Source organism: Phalaenopsis equestris, unplaced genomic scaffold, assembly GCF_001263595.1.
Source record: "Phalaenopsis equestris unplaced genomic scaffold, ASM126359v1 Scaffold211974, whole genome shotgun sequence".
NCBI lineage: Eukaryota > Viridiplantae > Streptophyta > Magnoliopsida > Asparagales > Orchidaceae > Phalaenopsis > Phalaenopsis equestris.
Genome location: NW_018230936.1, coordinates 6,950 through 14,774, shown reverse-complemented (window position 1 = coordinate 14,774; position 7,825 = coordinate 6,950). Strand labels below are relative to the sequence as shown.

Below are 7,825 nucleotides of genomic sequence, written 5' to 3'. Positions count from 1 at the left end.
TTCGAGTTTCATTAGGAATTAAGGTAAAGTCAGGAATAGAATGAATGTATTTCGAATAAAATTATTAAGAATTTAAATTAGAAATAAGGGAAATTTACATACATAGGATGTAAATGTTGCTGTTTTTAAAAAATAGAGCGAATTGAATCACGCTTAAAAAAATTATTTTTTACCTAAATTTAATATTATAAATTTAAAACTAACTTCTTTGTTGTGCTAGCAATAATTGATATACCTGGCCTTTGATAGAGCCATAAAATTTGAATACTATATATATATATATATATATATGTATGTATAATGATAAAAAAAACTTTTGTAAAATGCTCTCCAATGTAACTTTCTCAAAATATCTGAATAAAATATTATTCACCCATTTATCTTAAATTTTTTTATAGTCGACTTTAACAATATTCACAGCAAGGAAATTTTTTTTTTTCAACATTTACTCTAGCAATAGTTAGAACAAATGCTAATCTCATTAGCTTAAAAGTAAGATGGTATAAGATATTATTTTTAATCTGATTATCAAGAAATACTAAGGGTCTGTTTGGGGCAACTGCAGCTTATCTAGCTTATGCTAATAAGCAGCTTATTTTGATAACCTGCTAATGAACAGCTGATCCGGGTAAACTAGCTGGCTGTTTGGTTTGTACGTTTGGAAAACAACTGATTCTGGATAAATGTTCATTTTGCCCCTGTTCTGAATAAACTGTTTATCTGTTTGGTTTGTGTGTTTTGTAAACAGTTTATTTGCAGATTTTTTATAGTTAAATGATCAATCTGTCACGCAGAATTTGTAATTTTCTCATACAGACCACCAAAAATTTGAATTATTAGAACAAATTAACCCCCTTTAGACTAATTCGACACATACAGACCACCAAAAAATTGCAGCATAAGATTAATTCATATAAAATGTAAAAAATTTGTAAAATTAAAGTTCACATGTTAAGACATGAAAATATAAAAGAATTTAGTTCATGGAATGATTCTCATCAAATGTTATGAACCAGTTTAACAATTTATATGAGTTTGTCAATGTAAATACCGCCATGAATGAAATAATTAAATATCAAACTAAAAAATGAAATTCAGAAATGAAATCACCAATAAAAAACCCCAATCTCATTTATATCATTAACAAAAATGTTACATTTGCTCTCCACATTTTTTGTTCAATCCCCTGCTTGCAAGTCCCCAACAGAAGGTAAACTGTTCCGTTCTTCTCCTTCCCCATCCATGGCTTCAATCACCACATGGTGAACAAAATCCCTCCTTTTCGTCGCCATACTCCATACTCATCATCCTCAGCTTCCGACTCCCATACATCGAACTCAATGGTTCTCTTCGGCGAGACCCACTTCCCCTTCTTCGAAATGGAGTAGAGCTCCTCTTCTCCCAAAACAAATAGATGGCGAAGAAGCTAAACAAACACAACAGACTTCCTGACGACTCCCCATCACCTGCGGCGACCTCCCCGCCTCCCTCGCCACCAACCCTTACCGACCGCCTTTCATCCGCAATGAACGCCTCTAATGGAGATCCTAAATACCATCCGAGTTCCGATCTCGATTGTCGACAAAGATTTTCCCGTTACCCAACCTCTTCGGATGCGTATGAGGGCACACGAGTAAAATTTCGAGCAAAAATGCGGACCGCGGGTGTCGTCCCGAGGGCTGCGTGTTTTACAAAATTAAAAATGCGGTTTTTATTAATTTGTAAATAAGTGCGAAACAAACGGAACGACGGCGTTTTCAAAATACGGTCTGCACTTATAAGTTGGCTTTTTTATAACTTTAGGATTGTAACTGTTTGGATTGTAACTTCGCGGGGGCGGATTGCGGAAGCTGGGAAAGCAGGTCGCGGCTCTCGCACCGCAAATTTCACAAATCGACCTCGCAACATTACTCCTATTGCCCCAGCGTCCTTCCCCGCAGCTACACCCCTTCTCACGCGAACCCCCTGCGCCACTTCTTCCTCGACTAAAAAAAATACCGTGCCTCTTCTTCCTCGACCGAAAAACAACCGAATTCAGGTAATTCGTAACCTTCTTGTGTAGTCGCTTGAAGCGGATCTTTCATCTAATACCTAACCTTCTATCGCGAAGCCCCCTGCGCCTCTCCTTCTCTCTTTCTCGTTCCTCCCATCTCCACCTTTTGATTTTTTTGGTTCTGGAGTAGTTGGTAACTGTATGTAGCCATCAGTTGAGTTATTGTGGTAAATTCTGAGGGGATAACAAACAAGCGTATCTGATTTACATAATGAAATGTTTTCTGGCTCCTATTCACTTTAGGATGTTAGGCATCCAAACAAAATGGATTTTAGGCAATACAAAATTGCTATGCGAGTTTGGCTGTAAAATTCATTTACTGCCTGCAAAATTGCTATTAATTTCTGCTGCACATCTTACTATTTATTTTTGGAGTTTAAATTTTTGAGATGGACAAAAACGTTAAATCCTTTGAATGATGCATTATTGAGCTTGATTTGTGTTCCATTGTGGCTCCTGTTCTTGGATGGTAGCTTGATTCGTGAATACTTTGTCAAGCAAGTGTATCCGATCAGACTGTCTTCAAGATTTAGCTTGTCTTTAGATTCACGAAATAATTTTCATCAACTCTTTTCAAGTCAACTTGGACAGTTTTACTTTGTTAGCTTTCATCAAACTTGCTGCATTGCCTTTCGCCTTGATCCACTCGAATTGTTGGAATGTTTAGATATGTACGACCAGCATTATTTTTAAAATTTGGTTCAAGAATATTTGTTGAGGTGGAAGAATGGAGGAGAGTTGTAACCATAGCTATGGTGGATTTCCTTTAAAATGTTTTTTGTTATGCTACAATACAGTGTTTGGTTATCATAGGTTGGAAACATGAGGCATGTGTTGGTTTCCTACTTGTAGTGCTTTGTTAAACAGATGGAACATGCAGGGCATGTCTACAGAAATTGAAAATGTCAACTCTTTTTTGTTCTCTTTTTTGTTCTATCATTCATTTCTTGGATGAAGTGAGAAATTACAAGGAAATAGAAGAGGTTATCTCCATTTTGTGAAGTATGTGGTTGGGACATTCACATACACACCACACATTTCTGATATATTTTTATATAACTTTCATTTGATGTAGTTTCAATTTTTCTTGTTATGAATTTATTAAAAACTGCTTCTAATATTATTTGATTTACATTATGCCCTCTCCAGTTTTCTAAATTGTGTTACTGATGTCTCTCATTGCTTTGTTTTATCGTAGTATTAAAATGACTAATAAGTCTAAAGAGCTTGGTACACCAACATTGTGAGAAAAAAAAAATAGAAATAATATTTTGCGACCTTTGCCTGAAGGAAATTTAAACGGAGAATAGACTTACCACATTTTTCAATAAGGAAGGGTGGCAAAATATTATTAAAAATTTCAATGAATGTACAAGAAGAGAGTATGCAGGCTTAAAAAAAATTGAGATCAGCTCAAGAAGGATTGAAAAATTTGGAAGGATTTAAAACGAGGATCAACAAGTTTGGGTTGGGACCCGGTGAAACGAATCATTGATGCTCCAGAGGAGTGGTGGACAGAAAGACTTGCGGTAAGAAATTTTTCAATCTATCTAATTTGCGTCATATTAGTTTTTTTCAAACTAACTGAAGCGTTTAATGGTTTTTTTGCAGGTGTTGCCCGCAGCGAAGAAGTCCAAATTTTGTGGACTTGAACCCTAGTTCGAGGAGAAGTTAGACTGGTTGTTTGGGGGTGTCGTCGCAACAAGCAAATATGCATGTGTTCCAAGCGAGACATGGTTTGGTGGTACCCCTGACAATGTAGTTGTTAGCCTATCAGCTGATTCACCTAAATTCCACAGACAGACTCCCCGAAATCCAGTTCACCAATCGGTCTAACCGCCTTCGTGTGGAGAGTAGGAAAAAGGGTAGAGCTCTCTCTATTATAAACCATATATCATACCTTATAGATTCTCCCCATAAAGTTCAGAGAACTTCAATTAACGAGGTCGTGCAAATTTTGGAAGAAAATCAGGATATTGCTGAGGACTTTGATCTATACTTTTTTTGTTATGGAGTTGTATCAAGTTTTGGTCCACATAGATTTTTTCAAAGCGATTGCGAAAGAACAACGGGTGGTGTGTTTACGCCAGTTTTATGCTCGCAGGGATAATTGAGGGATAATTATTTTTATTTGCTATTTGTTGAGAGACGTTTTTATTTCATCAGTTATTTGTTGGAATATTTTACTGTGATATTGTATTTTCTCATATTATGCTTGTTTTATATTCGAACGACCTCATCCTTATCTATTTCTTATGCTTGGTTCATGGTTTTTTTTGGATTTACTAATTTTTGTTTCTTTTTTGGTAACACCTATAAAATGTTCACTTTTTCTGTTGGGCAGACGGTTCGGCGATTCTCTTGACGGTGTTGATCGAGAATGAAGAACGTCATTTGAGGGCAGTCTAGCACGAGAGCTGCATCGTGTAAATGTTATAAATAACATAATCATCTTGTTAATTCTCATTGTAATTGTTTTAGACTTCTTTTTTGCTTTCTTGATATTCAGTGTGACGTAAGATGCGCACCTGTAATTCTTTATTGTTTTCAGTTGAAGTTTTGCCTTAAAAGTAGTTCTTCATGATTATGAAATTTGATGTGATATAAATGATGAGTTGTTGAAATACAAAAAAAAATTTACTATTGCAGTGATAAGTCTATTTTCTTTGGCATCATTTACATATATACCGCCTAATTCATATATATTTACGGATCTAAAAATAGATTATAGCATTATTCTTACAGATTGATTACAAAGTTGCTTGTCGAAGATGGCTGGTGAGCAATTCATTATAATTTATTTATATGAAAATTGTTGTTTTGTTGAATTGTTGCTGGATGAAGTTATTACAAACATTGAGTTATTTACATATTTTCTAATCACTATGTCATGATGTATGAATTTTAAATCATAAAATAATAAGCTATGAATTTGTAAAGTAAGAAATAATTTGAGAACATTTCTTAACTTTGGATTTATTGCATCACTTTTTAAAATATTATTCTTTTACAATACTTTGGAGAAAATATATTTATTACATTAATGCTACCCAATTCTTTCTTGCCTTTGATCAGGCTTGTATTTCATATTCTTACCTATCTAACACTTAAATTTATTCCATATATTAATTGATTCCATATATATACCTATCTAACACTTAAATTTTATTCCATAACCATAATTAATTTCATATATTTATATATCTAACATCTAATTTTACTTTATTACATTTATGCTATCCAATTCTTTCGTATGACCTCCAAAATAATATGCAAATTTTCCTAAAAATTAAAGTTTGTGTTAGATATGCAAATAATAAAGAATGTGTTGCATATGTGTATTTATTCCAACACAATAATTGTTAGCATTTTTGGAGCTCACTGAAGTATCAAAAATATGATTGTTATAGTTTTCTTTTAAACAGTTTTATTAAACAGGAGTAGTATAGTCATTTTTTCAGAAACAACTGTCCAACAATTGGTTTCACACAGCTGCACCAAACAGGAAGCCAGCGTCCCCGCAACAATTCCTTACAGCAGCTTCCCCGCTTCCTGTGGCAGCACAGCTACAGCTGAAAAACTGAGAAGTTGCAGCTGCCCCAAACAGACCCTAAAGACCCGTTTGGTCCCGTTTGGGGCAGCTTAAGGGCACGTTTGGGGCAACTTAAAACTGCGGGAGGCGTTTTCAAAACGTCACAGTAGTGTTTGTTTCTCACGTTTAAGATGCATTTTAGGATACGACGTTTTTTATTTACATGTGACGCGGACCACGGGGTTATACCAGTGATCTGCATTCGCCATCCACGTTCGCCCTTTTATTTACACCTGTGCCCTCGCTCGTTTGCCCAGGAAGCGTCGCTCTTCTGCCGAAAACTAGCCGCCGCTCCTCTGCCCTACCTCCGCTGCTCCTGTGCCAAAAGCCAAGCGAGAACTTGAAGACCCACAACTGAATAGGAGGTGAGGGGAGCGAGGCGAGCAGGTATCCATTTCTTTGGCTGTTGAAATGCTAGGGTTTTTCACCTTTGTAAGAAATTCTGCATAGCTTTGTAATTTCTCTTTCCACTGTCTTACACCGAAGTACAGAGCCTTGTGATTTCTTCTTCTTCTCGTTTCGTCGAACTGTTCTGATTGGATTTGGTTGCTTACCCCTGTTGATTTTTTTTTAATGTTTTGTTAATTGATATCTTGAGTAGGTTTGTCTGCGCGTTGATGGGAGTTGGGATCCTGCTCTATTTTTTGTCCTTACCCGGAAATATTGCCTCCCAAACCATCAGCAGTTGTTGTCTCTGCTTTGTATCCGAGGGAAGAACTCTTATTTTTTTTGTGCTGATGTTTTTTTTTCTTGGTTATTTGCTCCGTTGCATTGGTTTATAATGAATTTATGTCTTCTGCACCAAATTTATTAAATTATTCTTTTTCTAATGTTTAGTTAAATTTTAATTGTTTTAAATTGACATGAAAACGATATGTACTGAAGTCATAGTGTTCATGTTGAGATTTTCCTTGCATAGATTAAAATTGAACATATATTTGCACTCTTGTTCGAACAAATGTACAATTAGATTCCACGGAGCAAAGAAATGGAGGGTAATTCCTCCCTGCATAGAGTTTCACCTGTGTTTCCTTCTACCTCTCATTCACATACTTTTTGTAGAATTTGTTTCTTGGTAGTTCTTCTCCTTTCTCTCATAATTTTCATTTATTATTGAAAATTTCTTAAAAAATTAACAATGCAAGAATGTATTGTTCTAAAAGTGTTGTGGAATTTATACTTTGGCTTGTGTTATAATTTATTTCTTTTTAAGCACATAGAAATTTATTGTTTGATTTTGGTTTCTATTGCCAACACAATCTTGCTTGAAATTCACAGTTTATTTCTTAAATATGTTTTTTGGGCACCATGGTTATGATACATGGTAGTTTATTTCTTTTTAAGCACATTAGATATGTTTTATTATACACTGATAACTCCACTGCTACAGCCTCCTGTGTTATAGAGTATGGTTTCTGATATGATATGATGATAATTTTGATGAATATAACAACAATTAGAATCCTGGAATCCAATAACTCAAAACACCATGAATTCCTCATCGGAAGGAAAACAGCTGCTGTCACTTTATCAACTAGGAAGTCCACACATTGTAGAGATATATTGCAGTCCAAACAAGGAGATAGATTCAAAATAAGCTGCACAATTCTGGGGAGTGTAGCATAACACCTTTTTTTTTAATGGTCATGGCTTGTGTGGGGCTTCACAATTCCCAGGCAACCCGTGCAGCCATGTTATGACTCCGAGGATGGATCAAAAGATAATAAAAGATTGTTTGATATCTTATTAACAGAAATTAACTGATGTTACAACAAACAGGTGTCAGTTCTTTAGGTGGGCAGACATTCCAACATATTCCACCTGCCCATAGCGACCGGGGCTCGACAATATCCCAACCAACAGCGTTGCTCGGGGTTCGACAACATCCCAACCAGAGAATGTTGCACCAGACATGCCCCTTCTACATTTTAAAAAGAATGTTATCATAATTTTTAGGGTAATTTTGTTATGTTTTTTGTTTTTTAATAGACCTGTAGATAGTCCCCATTGAGTGAGGACTATATCTTTTTTTGGACTGTTATGTTGTATTTTTTTGGATTTTAGTATATTGAATTTGTTCTCATTATATTACTGTTGCAAACAGCTCCACTACGCATGGCTGAAATGGTCATTTTTCCACCAACAACTGCAAATCAGCTGTTTCCAAACCGCAGACACCA

General features: G+C 35.4%; 1 long non-coding RNA gene across 1 annotated transcript; it reads left to right on the top strand.

Moving 5' to 3' along the window:
• Positions 1 to 1,819: 1,819 nt before the first annotated feature.
• LOC110036868 lies at positions 1,820 to 6,009 on the top strand. Its single transcript, XR_002295272.1, has 3 exons — positions 1,820 to 2,038; positions 4,398 to 4,479; positions 5,903 to 6,009. It is a non-coding gene; the product is annotated as an uncharacterized LOC110036868 (long non-coding RNA).
• The last annotated feature ends 1,816 nt before the right edge of the window (positions 6,010 to 7,825 follow it).